This window comes from Poeciliopsis prolifica, unplaced genomic scaffold, assembly GCF_027474105.1.
Source record: "Poeciliopsis prolifica strain line A6 unplaced genomic scaffold, Auburn_PproV2 SCAFFOLD107, whole genome shotgun sequence".
NCBI classification, from domain to species: Eukaryota; Metazoa; Chordata; class Actinopteri; order Cyprinodontiformes; family Poeciliidae; genus Poeciliopsis; species Poeciliopsis prolifica.
In genome coordinates this window covers 757849-771927 of record NW_026562482.1, presented here as the reverse complement: position 1 = coordinate 771927, position 14079 = coordinate 757849, and the positions used below count along the sequence as shown (strand labels likewise).

General features: G+C 38.6%; 1 pseudogene; it reads left to right on the top strand.

Moving 5' to 3' along the window:
- Positions 1 to 2703: 2703 nt before the first annotated feature.
- On the top strand, positions 2704 to 12379 carry LOC129354260 (uncharacterized; annotated as a pseudogene).
- Positions 12380 to 14079: the final 1700 nt, after the last annotated feature.

Sequence of the window (14079 nt, the reverse complement as noted above, 5' to 3'; positions counted from 1 at the left end):
CAATCACCCATAGTTTCTTTCTTCTTTTTTTTAAATTTAAAACTACAATTGAAACTTTTGCTGAAACCAGCTCAATGTTTTGCTAGCACCAAACTCACAGGTCTTTTGATGCAAAAGTTGAACACTGTACACATTTCAGTGAACTTGTTACATTTTAAAGATGCAGGAGTCGATCAGTGCATGTCAGGCTCACCAGTGAACCAGACATTTGCTTTTGCTACTCCACATGTTGGCGTTTTAAATGTTGACTAGTCATCAGCCTGCTAGTTTTACTAGTCATCAGCCTGCTAGTTTTACTAGTCATCAGCCTGCTAGTTTTACTAGTCATCAGCCTGCTAGTTTTACTAGTCATCAGCCTGCTAGTTTTACTAGTCATCAGCCTGCTAGTTTTACTAGTTTCTCCTGGAAGTTTGGTGAACTTCCAGGAGAAAAAGTTTTAAGAGTGATAAACTAATGTCTCTAAAAGTATTTTTTAAATCAGTGCATGTTAAAATGTGGGGAGGAAGATTTACCTGGTGCAGTTTAGTTTTAAACTGCAGACCCGGTTCTGAGTTATTTCTGCCGTAATGTGACCTCTAGCTGACCTTTTCATGAACAACACAGGCTGGACCCAACGTCCGGTTCGCATTCATCCAACCTGGATACCATCGATACCCGGCAAATCTCACTGTTCTGCATCCTGATTCTCACAAGCAGGAAGACAAACTGAACGGGGGTTTAGTTTAGTTGCTGTGACAGATTTAAAAAAAATGTTTTCTTTAACATCTCTGCTTTTCAGTCTTTCATCAAAGTTCACATGGATGCTCTGATGGAGAGAAGGGAGGTTTGACAGCATGTACTATACTAGATCTTATCTGAACAGGCGATGGTGCGTGAGTGTGTTGACACCTCTTGTCTGTGGATTGACAAAAAAATCTATTTCCTGCTGAGCAACATTTTTAAAAGCTGACCAGATTTTCAAGCAATGCTGCTTTGACTTTCTGTAAATGTTTCTGAGACAGAAATAACCATAGAGAAAAGTCTGCTTGCTTCTATCAATCAAACTGAAACACTTTCTCACTTGTGAACAAAACCCTAAGATACCTGAACTCCTCCAAATGAGGAAGGAACAAGAAAAAATGGAGAGGAGTTCAGGTCACTGTCCAGACTCAGACCTGCCTGCCTCTTATAGACAAACAGTCATAAAAATCCACTTGTGCTAACCTTCAAGCCAGACAAAGGAATGTAGCTTTGGAACTGGTTTGGCTGGAGAAATTCAGAACAGGAGAGAAAAGGAAAGTGTGCAAGCAGCAAGTCAGAGGCAAACAGAAGTTGTAAAAGATTATTTTGGTAATCAAGTATTCTATTGATTATCATACCAATTATTCAAGTAATGAATAAAAAGTTTATATAATAGCCATAACAGCATATAAACTAAAGATATCAACATTGAACCAATTTTTTTATTTCAGCATGCCTAACAAAAACTTTTCCATAATTTAGAAAATTAACTTGTAACAACCATTAATTTTCTAACTTCACCTGAAGAAAGGCTTCATGAAAATCTGAAATTATAAGGAACTTAGTAGAGCCATTTGTAAAAATGTGTATGCTCCAGTTTTCTGTTTATGTTTTTTTTTTTTTATCTTCAGTCAATTTAATACATGAACTCTCACTTTGTCCAGCCATTTATGTGAATGGTGGGATTTGGCTCCATCACACAGAAACCCATCTACCAGCTGTGTACCACCGTGACGTGGTCCAGCGCCCTGCTGCACTCAGTCTGCAAACAGAGTAATGTTACCTTTACTTTCTAGTTTGTCCGTAAAGCTACACTTACATTAAGCATCAACGAGACCACAGCTGCCTGCCGTGTTCAGTCTGCCTGCTCACCTGTATAAACACACCTGCTGCACTGTTCCCAGCTGTTTGCTCTGAACACCAGGTATTGCTACAGACATTTAAGGATGATTATGGATCCCCAAAACCAAGAAAATCCAGACATTATCATCATTCCATGAAATGCCCCCCTTTTACCTGGCCCAAACTTGAAAATTACTGCAAACACTTGGTACTCCTCAACAACTCAGAGGTGGAAGGATTCACACAGTAAGGAACATTTTGTTTCACAAAGTTTCTGTATTCTTGGAAAGGTGGATGATAAACAGACTCAAAGAAGTTTCATTTGTAATAAGTCCTGTACCTTTTTCTTGCTTGTCAAAGTTGAAAATACTAATGATCAGTGGTTAGAAAGCTGCTATGTGGTGTGAATGAAAAAAATACCTAACTGTCAAATTTCAAATGGAGAAACTTGTATAATAGTAGTAACTAGTTGCATGGTTTCAAGTAAACGGCAAACAGCGCCTCCTAGGGACCTGTTTAACCTTTTGTATTTGCACTTGTGTTTTTTAAGCCTTAATCCATGTACATCTTTACCACAAATGATGTGTTTTAAGATGCTTTTTATGCATTTTGAGGGAGCTTCATGCCCCAAAAAGATTTACTACAAGAATAATAAACATGTACTTTTCAATAGCCTTGCAGTTAATCTTTGGTATTCAAGTCTATTGTAAACTTTGATTAAGGGAGTTAAAATACTATATATTTTTTTCATAATTTATTAACCCAAAGTTTAAACAAAAGCTAATAAAACAGAAGGGTTTCTGTTGTCCTTCTAAATGAATTATCAACAGTAATTAAATGTAAATGCATCTCCTAGTCTTTGTTAATTAACAAACAAGTTAAAAAGTCTATTATTCTTTATTTTATGCCCTTTCATTTTGTGTCTGGCTGCTGTTTGTTGTGTTTTAACTTCAGGAAATGTTTCAGGGTGTGTTATTGGTCTCTTCAGCCAAAGATTTCATTTCATGATGAGCACATGTCAGAAACCATGTGATCAGTGTTTTGTCCTCCCTGACAGTATAAAACCGCAGCACACTGACTGACTTTAGATCTGCCTTCTCTCCCTGAGTTTCACAAGGAGCCACGGGGCAACTTACACACAGGTAGGCTCAGATTTTAATTAGTTTAGCTATATGAAATAAGAAACAACAGAATATTCACACAAATAGCATAGTTCAGAAAAATTAGGAAATTTTGAGGTTACTATTTTGCTTTTTCATCATTTGTAATTTAGCAATTTTAAATGGGAGTTTAATAATCAAAGAGCTCATGTATTTACTAACAAACAAATTTTTATCAAAATGGTATGTTATTAATGTCATGGTGACAGATATGAATAAATGTCTAATATTTGGTAACTGCTGTAGAAATGAATGAGAACAGCAGCTATATCTTTTTGATTTTTCTTGTTAGACACAAAGTGGTGTTCCAACGTGTGGAGATCTTTGGACGACTTCCTCACAATGGAAAGATCGTGAGTAACACTTAAATCGTCTCAACATCTGAAACCAGATGAACGTTATGTCAAATAATATCTGAGAAAGTCTCTAGTAGACATTTTAATGTGATAAGTGATTTTACCTTTGCTGTGGAACATTAACTAATGACTTTGTGACAGAAGCTCTTATTCAAAGCACAAATGCTAAACAGATCCTAAACATCTCTCAGCTGATGTTAAAAATTGTTCACAGAATATTTTAACCAAAGATAACAAAATGCACAAAGATGAAAACATGAATAAGTCTTGTGAAACAGTGCTGGACAGTTTTCACTTAACCCAAATGATTGGCTACTAAATTAAGACAGACCATCATCTGTTGCACTCATCGGCTCTGCTCTCAATTTAGCTGTAATTAAGGTGCTCATTTTGATGATGCCATTACTAAAATAGTGCAGGACGGATATGTAAAGGTAGTTTAAGTTATATAGCAGATTTCCAGAAACAAGGCAATACAAAGAGCTTTACAGGAACTAAAAGGAAATAACAAACCAAAAGAAAGAGCAAAGAAAAAGTTAATAATGTTGATACAAAGTAAATAAATTAGATACTCCTATTTTTTCCTGTGAGCAAGAGGAAAATGTCCTTATGAAAAACTGCACCCCTAAGTCAAGCTCCAGATTAACATGTCTCCCCTCCAATCCTCTCCCAGCAGGGGGTCATTTTGTTTGTTTTGTGTAATTGCACAGTGTCACCACAAGATGGCACAAACAAAACCATCACTCATGGATTTTTTCCACAAGCCTGTTCAAGTCACAAAGTATCACATAAAACAAATGTTTACTTTGTTAAAATTCAAACATTAAGACTTTGTAATGTAAATTTTACATTTTATTTAAATTGCACTTTTCAAACAGATGAGTTTCACATAAAATGCTTTACAGCAGGGGTGTCAAACTCCTGTCCTCAAGGGACACTGTCCTGCAGTTTTTCGATGTGCCACAGGTACAAAACACAGGAATGAAATGGCTTAATTACCTCCTCCTTGTGTGCATCAGTTCTCCAGAGCCTTGCTAATCACCTATTATTCTATTGAGGTGGTGCAGCAGAGGCTCATCTAAAAGTTGCAGGACACCGGCCCTTAAGGACTGGATGGTGACGCCCCTGCTTTACAGGATTTAACAGGTTGGAATATCTATCTATATATATATACATATAGGTGTGTATGTTAGTCTGTTAAGTCAAGATTATTACCCTCCTCCACAAAATTTAAAATTTTTCTGCTTAAACAGGTCATCAACTTTTCAATACTGCTTTTCCAAACATCAGTTTTATTTTAAATACTTGTATAACTATCAGTCAAAAATGATCAGCCCCTCAGATGCCAACAGTCAATTATGTCTTTCGTTCTGGGTTAGAGCATGTTGTAATTTATTATAGTTTGTATCAAGTCTTTACTGCCTATCCAGAGGAATTCCAGCCCATTCTTCTGATTGGTAACACTTTATTTGAAGCAGTGTATATGAGACTGACATGACGCTGTCATAAACACGACACAACCGCTCTTATATTGTTGAGTGTTTTCATTACATGTCATTCTGTACATAAAGACACTCTTAATGCATAGTTGACATTGTTGAAAATATTTTATTACAGTAGCCAAGACAAATAGTCTGTCAAACAGCCGTTTGCTATGTAACGCAGATGTGCAATAATGTTTAAGAACCTACAAGTTTCTCTAACCAGCTAAAAATAGCAGTAAAAAAATAGAGAAATGAAACATTACAAACCATAAAATAGTTTCAAATCTACAAATTTATAAACAAACTTGAAAAAACAGACTAGTTCAAAGATCAGAGACTTGACTGAAGTCTTTTGCTCCAAGACATGAACATCATCAAAAGACTTTAAAGAAGCATCCTCTGTGCCATTTACCTGGAAGTCTAATGACAGACCAATGCTTGATCTGAATATCTTTTCCAAACAGACATCTTGTCGGCATATAGCAGTGTTTAATATAGCAAGAAGACTAGGTAGCATCTGAGATCAGAAGACTAAATTCATCAACTGGAGCTGCTGTCAGTAATCAATAAAACAACACAAAATAACTGCTTTCAATACTATGCATTTTAAAGAGGGAAATAAGTAAACATTACAAGACAAAACATACAAAAAACAAAAATACAACATATACACAGTACTGCAGTAGATCTTCTATATAATTGTGCACAAAGAGTCCTTCACTTTTCCCCGCCTGGTCAGCACAACGTCTGACCGACACACATTTAAAAGTCCATGATGTGTTTGTCCAGATATTTAAGAGGAAAATATCCAAGACACACATCTCAAGATGAATAATGAGATGTGTGTCTATGTAGTGAGATGGAGGGGGAAATATTGTGGACCATCAGCCTCCTACCAGACCAGTATGGAGTCAATTTCAGGTTCTCCAGCCAGTTATCAGAAGCTCACCATCCCTTAACCCAAAAAGGGTCACCTGGCCTGTATTGAAATAAACAGGTCCAGTAAATTACCATCCTGCTAGTTAACTAGACTGTTTTTTCAGTTATATCCAGAAATAAATACAATCATATCCACAATCAAATCTTTAAAATAAAGATATCAGCATTCATCATTTCATTATCTTAAATACATGTATTGAATTTAAAAAGTTAGATGGTATGTTTGATGAACAATTAGCATTGGATACCACCACCAACATGTAAAACAACAAAACATTGTGTTCATTACTCACCAATTCCATTTATAGATCACTGTATGAGAACTTCATGGCTCCAAGCTCACTGGATACCCAGATCTACATGATTTTTATATTATGAGGTTTAAAAGTACATAACAAAGAGATGAACTAATTCTTTGGAAGCACAAACCTGCAGCTCCTTTGTCTCCAGCTCTCCCCCTCACACCTGATTGGGAAAAGCTGGAGCAGGCCTAAAAAAAACCACTCCAGGTGCAATGATTGGCTGAATACTCTGTGTGATTGATTATCACTCTAACCAATGGAGCAGCAAAGGCAGGATTAAGGGCAGTTTACCCTGGGTTACACGCACAAAGATAATTTTTCTAACTATGTAGGCATTCTTGATGTCGCACAGCAAGCTGCCCAGTAGAAATAGTGTTCACATCAAACTGGTTCTCATGTGACACCAGGCTGATAAATTTGAGAATAGGGGTTACATGATTTAATATTGTCATACAGTTGACATCAACATGATAAAAGTTGATACAGAGTTGTCCCTGAGACCTTATAGGAAGACACATGAAAATGCTTCATATCAACAGGTTAGATTAGCAATATACATGCAAATATTGACATGGTGTGTTATGCAGAACTATAAGAATAAAAAACAAGATGTCATCCCAGACTTCTTTGCCAGCAGCAGAGCAGAGGTGGTCCAATATGTTGAATCCGACCTTTTTTTTCTGAACAACGGTTCAGAAAAACCATAGAGCCTGCAAGTCAGTAGGATCTGCAGTAGGATGCTGCGCTGCAGCGGTTATCCATCTTTGCAGGATGGCATGTGACTGCAATTCTCTGTCCCACACTGACTGGTGTGTTGAGGGTTCCCCGATAGAGAAGAAACAGGACTAGTGTCCAAATATCTCATCAGACTTGCTAGTTCTCACTAGAATTGTGTGAAATAAAGGGGTTTGTCACGACAGAATTTTAGGTAATCAGTACACTTGAGCATGAAGACCCAACTGTCCATGCACAGTATGCTCAGAGTCCGCGTGGTTCAGGAAATGCCCGAGTATGTAGGGGTCTTTAGTTTGCTTTCTTATTGATGCTCTAGGGTAACACTAAGTAACCACCTGAGTAGCTTCCTGAGTAACCAGTGACTATTTGACAGGTAAAATCAATTATACCCAGAAAAATTTGTAAAATCTTTATAACTTTCTTGTTACACACTTAAATGCAACACAAGTGTGCATTCGCTCACCAAAATGAAAAAGAAGCTGTTCTTGATAAACTTGTATAAATAGTTCTAATACTAAAATATATTTTCTAATACCAAAGTAGTGAAGTCCTCCTATAACCTAAATAAGATGTCTCCAACTCTAGTCCTCAAGATCTAATGTCCTGCAGGTGTTAGATATATCGTCTCTACAACACAGTTGAATCAAATGATTGAAACCCTTCTTCAGTATACCATCAAAATTGGGAAATGCCTGAAGATGAGTGATTCATTTGATTGGAGTAGGATTGCATCTAAAACTTTGTGGACTGTAGATCTTGACGACAAGGGTTAGAGACCCCTGTCCTGCACAGTACCGTATGCAAACCTCCATGAAGCTTCAAAATGAACCATCAGCACAGAATACGCCATCAGAGGAATTATCTTTACTTCTGCTTCCAGTGTGATATAAAACACAAATCATTCCAAGTTTAGATTGAGATTAACTACAAACCTCTTGAAGTGTTACACAGCCAGTGAGTGTTTTGTCTCATACACCCAGTGCTGTTGTTGACAGACTACAGTACTCACTATGTCTCAGCTACATTTGCTCATTTCGTTATTCATTTACCCTACCCTATGCTACATGCTGAGACATTGTGACATTAAAATTGGATAAGAAACTCAAGGTTAAAAAAGCTCTTTCCAGTGCGCTGAAGTTGAACTGAACTGAAGTTGGCAGTGGATATCTTAAATGCAGTTAATACTTTTAGAAGTGGGAAAGTGTTTTTCTAAGTTTGGTGAGTTACTTTCACACGGTAATCTGATCTATAACGATCTTAATCAATGGTACCTGTTCTGTGTTTTCATGGCTTCTACTTTACAAATACAACCATAAGTTATAAAATGTTTTATAGCAGAAAAACTTTGTCAACTAGTGAATTAGTATATTAGTATATTTAGTATCAAATGTACAAATAACAAATGCTTCAACTGAAAAAGAGCCAAATTTATGTAGGGTACTCAGTGAATTCTACAGCAAAATTTGCACCGACCATGAATATTTCTATGATTACAATTAAGCCCAAAATCATTCATACCATTAGCAGATTTAATTTCAATATGATTTTCGTTCAAAAGAGAACTTTGTTTTTCAGAGAAAATGAGACAAGGTTCTCATAAACAACAGAAAACCAGTGGAAAACAATTCTTTATTTTTATTTACCATCCATTAAAAGAAATGCATTGAAAAAGTTATCCATAATAATATATGGAAAAATATTTGGCATTACAGCAGTAAAACCATTCTTCCAACGGTTGAGCAGCTCTCTGCATCTTGGCCCTTGTGATGGTTTATCTTTGTATTGAGGTTCAAGTCTTTTAGGATAGAGGGCCTCATTGTGACCACACCAAACCTTACCTCATTTCATATTAGGTCATGACACGGACTTAACCATTTAAGGACATTATGGCTTCCTGTAGGTCAAATTAAAAGATTAAACCTAAATCTGCCAGGGGTAGGAATAATTTTGGGCCTATTTTCTATACATCTTACATCTATAAGGGGTAAATTATTGATTTTTTCTACAGGAATTTCTCCACCAAATACAAGGATGTCATCTCTAAAAGTCTTCTGATCCAACCAGGATCTCCTGCTATCTACCAGCTAAAGCTAAAAAAGGAGGAGCTTGGACCTCTGACAAAAGTAACCTTGGGTAAAAAGAACATCAGCAAGATAAACAAAATCATCTTACTTGTTGGAGAATCAGGGGCTGGAAAATCAACCCTGATCAACACGATGGTCAACTACACCATGGGAGTTAAGTGGGAGGATAAAATCTGGTTTCAGATTGTAGAGGAGGACGGGAGGAGTCAGTCTGACAGTCAGACATCAGACGTGATTGTGTACGAGATCTTTGGATTTGAAGGTAAAACTATGCCGTTCTCCCTGACCATCATCGATACTCCTGGATTTGGAGACACCAGAGGGATTGAATATGACGCAATAGTCAGTCACAGATTGTTTGACTTGTTTCGATCAGAAGACGGAGTTCATGAGATTCATGCAGTGGGTTTGGTGATGAAGGCTACAGATAATCGTGTTAGTGACAGGTTATCATATGTCCTGAACTCAGTGATGTCTCTTTTTGGAAGAAACCTTGAGAACAACATTGTTGCTCTTCTCACTCACTCAGATGGACAGAGACCCAGAAACGCCATCGAAGCCCTTCAACAAACAAAAATTAAATGTGCCAAAAATGAAAAGAACCAGCCTGTTCACTTTCTGTTTGATAACTGCCAGAATGAAGACCGAACAGAAGAAGACGACGCAGAATTCCTGCAAATGGCAGACAAAATTTCAGACAAAGGAATGAGAGCACTCACAGGATTCCTGGAAAAAACTGCACCTACAACTGATGACCACTGCTGAAGTTTTGAATGAGCGCATCAGCCTGATATCCTCTCTCCAAAACCTCCAGGACAGAATCCAACTGACTGAACAGAAAGAGGTGGAAATTAATAAAACCCTAGAAGCTATCAGGAAACATTCAGAGGAAATGAAGAAGAATAAAAACTTCACTGTAGAAATTACAGAAGTCTACAAGGCGAAGGAACCTACTAAAGGTAAAAAGTTGATGAGGCTTAGTTATTTTGAAAAAGCTGTGTGCTGCACAGTCTGTGAGGAAAACTGTCACTATCCTGGATGTACACTTGTTCCGAGTCCGCAACACTGCGAGGTGATAAAGAGAGGCCGCTGCACTGTCTGCACTGGGAAGTGTCCTGCATCGGCTCATGTGAGAGAGGCCTGGAGATATGTCAACAAGACCAGAAGAGTTCAGTGGACTGTGAAAGCTATGGAAGAGAAGTATATGAAGAACAAGGCTGACTGTGAGAAGAAGTTAAGTCTTTTAGAACATATGCAAAAGGAATTGAAGGAACTTTCAACAGAGAAGTCCCAACTTGTTGAAGAAGCTTTCAAACATGTGGTCAGACTGGAGCAGATCGCCCTGAAGGTTGATTCAGTTTCTACATTTTTGTACTTGGACTTTCTGATTGAGAAGATGAAAGAAAATGGAGATCGAGCGAAGGTGCAGAAGCTGGAGGAGATCAAGAGCAGACAGGATGAAGGAACTAAATTAGCTCTGCAGTATGTGTGTGGTAAAATGACAGACACAACGTAATGAACAGAAGATAGTCCAAAACATTCATATCCCCGAACTCAAACTAAATAGGAAGGCTGTAGTAGCTGTATTTAGTAAATTTTCATCTGAAGTGAAAACCACAGACTATTTTAAAAATGTATGTAAATAAATTTGGTGGGAATGATACTTATGAGAAGCATTTAACCACAAGTGTTAGTAAACACTGTAGATGATCAAGCTTTTACAATGGAATGTTTGTTGTATTTGTATATTTGTCAATAATGTCCAAATAAGTTAGGTGGACAATGTGGGATCACTGGAACCAGAATTACACCAATCCAAATGTATGCTAAGTCTTAATTATTAGCACAATGTGGCAGCAGATACATTAGTTCAGGCATCTTTTAAAGGTCTGGGCTTAAATGATGCCAAATAAGGAGTGTGAAATTACAAGTCCAAAAAACTGCATGTGCAGTTAGTGGGAATGCTGCACACCATCTACAAAGACACTTCCCAGTTCTCACTGGGAAGTTCTCACTTCCCAGTGAGGTAGTGCAGATCACCCTGTTTTAATTAGGGTTTTCTATGTGATACTGGCTCTCATCATGGAATGTCTTAGTGCAGAATGGCCATAAGAAAAATGAACTTGAAAGACATGGACTTTCAGGGGTAGCAATAATACTAGTGACAATAATGAAGACAATAATAATAATAATAATAATTAAAGCTGCAAGCAGCCTCGAACGGCCCTCGCAGCCAAGCGCCGCTCCGGCCTATTGCCACCGCGGGGTACTAGCAACCGTCGCCTCACGTCAGCCACCACAGAAGCTCTCACGCAGTTTTCAGCTCCTCCGCCCGCACCGCGGAAGCTGTTGCTCAGTTTCCATCAACGCTGACCACGTGCTAACACAGAAGTTGTTGCGCAGTTTCCGCGCCCGTCCACCAGGCGGTACGCACTGATGCGTTCGGAGGCGCTCCTTGACGATTCAAAAAATGTGGTGCAGATTCATTGATTTAGCGAGGAAATATAGCTGGCGGATTAATGTAGGACGCGCAGTGGAGTGAAAATATATTTCAATGCTGTTGTTCTCTTTAGAGGTCAACAAAGGTGATACGTATCCAATTTGGCGTCAGTCGGATGATCCACGTGTCATTTACAGCCGATCATATGCACATGGCGAAGTACTACAGTTCGTCATTTTTCATCATTTTCAGCTGTGTTTCTAAAGCACTCTATTTCATTGTTGGAGTAATACTTACTCAGAGTGGCGAATTACTGAAATGGTTTGTAAGAAGTAAGAAAACGCTACATTTACTGCATGATTTAATTCAACAAAAAATTATCTGAGACATTTCTATCCTTTTAGAAATGTCATGGCAACGCTCTCACAAAGTTTTCACGCCCATCCGCCCGTGGATCTGTTTTTCATTGATGGAGGAACACTGACACCTACTGGCGAAATACTGATATTGTTCTTCCTTTTTATCTGCTGTTTCATTTGTGGAGCAATACTGACCCCAAGTGGCGAATTACTGAAATGGTTTATAAACCCCAAAAATGGGATCAAAATCTGAACTTCAATCTAAAATGGCTGACTTCCTCTGGGGTTTAGACCATGGCTCCAAGAGACTTTTTTGTAAGTCCTGACATGGTACACACGTGTACAAAGTTTCGTAATTGTAGGTTAAAGCATGGCTTGGGGCTGATCATTTAAAATTTTCTAGGGGCGCTATAGATAAATTAGGCCACACCCTACAAATATTGTGATGGATTCCAGTCGGGGAGTGGATGAAGATCCATCCTTGTGAGTTTGGAGCAGCTGTGCCCAAAAATGTGGAATTGAGAGCCAAACGTATGGCAATGGCGTTACAGGTCACTTCGCCACGCCGCCACGCCCAGCTGCTCCATCGAAGCTGGTCGCGGTTGGAATCCTCAACACACCAACATGTCTTCTGTGTCTGGGCACAGTTTCATGTTGATGAGGTCAACAGGGTCAGATAGCGACCGTTCAGAGTAAAACATGACACTTCCTTTTCTCAGGGGCGTGGCCTAAGTGATGTCATCATTCCACCATAGGGTATTGTAGGACACCCGATGATGATCAATCCCAGAAAGTTTGGTGCCTCTGTGAGTTTCTGTGTAGGAGATATAGCAGTTTCTTTTTTTACGGCGAGTAGGTGAACTTTGACCCCGGCTAACCCCCCTTCAGCATACTCAAAAACTCACCGTTTTGATAACTTTAGATGGGACATGCCTTATGAGCAGACTGACCGAGTTTGAAGCCGATCAATCGAAATCTCTAGGAGGAGTTCGATCAAATAGGAAGGCTGTAAACTGCAAAAATGGGGTCAAAATCTGAACTTCAATCCAAAATGGCCGACTTCCTGTGGGGTTTAGACCATGGCTCCAAGAGACTTTCTTTTAAGTCCTGACATGATACAAATGTGTACAAAGTTTTGTAATTGTAGGTTAAAGCATGGCTTGGGGCTGATCATTTAAAATTTTCTAGGGGGCGCTATAGAAAAATTAGGCCACGCCCACCAAATATTGTGATGGATTCCTGTAGGGGAGTAGATGAGGGACCATCCTTGTGAGTTTGGAGCAGCTGGGCCTGAAAATGTGGAATTGAGAGCCAAACGTATGGCGATGGCGTTACAGGTCACTTCGCCACGCCGCCACGCCCATCTGCTCCATCGAAGCTGGTCGGGGTTGGAATCCTCAACACACCAACATGTTCTCTGTGTCTTGGCACAGTTTCATGTTGATGAGGTGAAAGGGGTGAGATAGCGACCGTTCTCAGTAAAACATGACACTTCCTGTTCTCAGGGGGCGTGGTCTAAGTGATGTCATCATTCGACCACATGGTATTGTAGGGCAGCTAATGATGATTAATCACAGTAACTCTGGTGCCTCTGTGAGTTTCTGTGTAGGAGATATAGCAGTTTATGTTTTTATGGCGAGTAGGTGAACTTTGACCCCTGCTAAACCCCCTTCAGCATTCTCAAAAACTCACAGTTTTGATAACTTTAGATGGGACATGCCTTATGAACAGACTGACCGAATTTGAAGCCGATCAATCGAAATCCCTAGGAGGAGTTCGATCAAATACGAAGGCTGTAAACGGCAAAAATGGCCTCAAAATTGGACCTTCAATCCAAAATGGCCGACTTCCTGTGATACTTGCACTATGACATTAATTGTAAATTTTGAGCGTCCTGGGGAGCTCTACAAGTGTACCAAATTTCATGTCTCTAGGATAAAGTAAGTGAATAGCAAAGGGTCCTTTGAAAATTTCTAGGTGGCGCTATTGAGCCATTTCTTATGGGATTTTTGCAATGACCTTAAAATACAAAATTTTGAAACTCCCTTTACGCGTCCGCCAAGTTTGGTGAGTTTTTGAATATGATAAAGCCCTCAAAAAGCCAATTCATTTGGGTGGAAGAATAATAATAATAATAATAATAATAATAATAAGAAACAGTAGGAAAACAATAGGCCTTCGCAGCGCTTAGCTGCTCGGGCCTAATAATAATAATAATAATAATAATAATAATAATAATAATAATATGCTTACTTTAAATAAGTACTTCAAAGTGATAGAACAGTGAAAACATTTACAATAAATCAAAATAAAGCTCTAAACATCCATATTTGACTCCATAACTCAAAGAGTGCACAAGAGCTATTTTAATTGTTTTA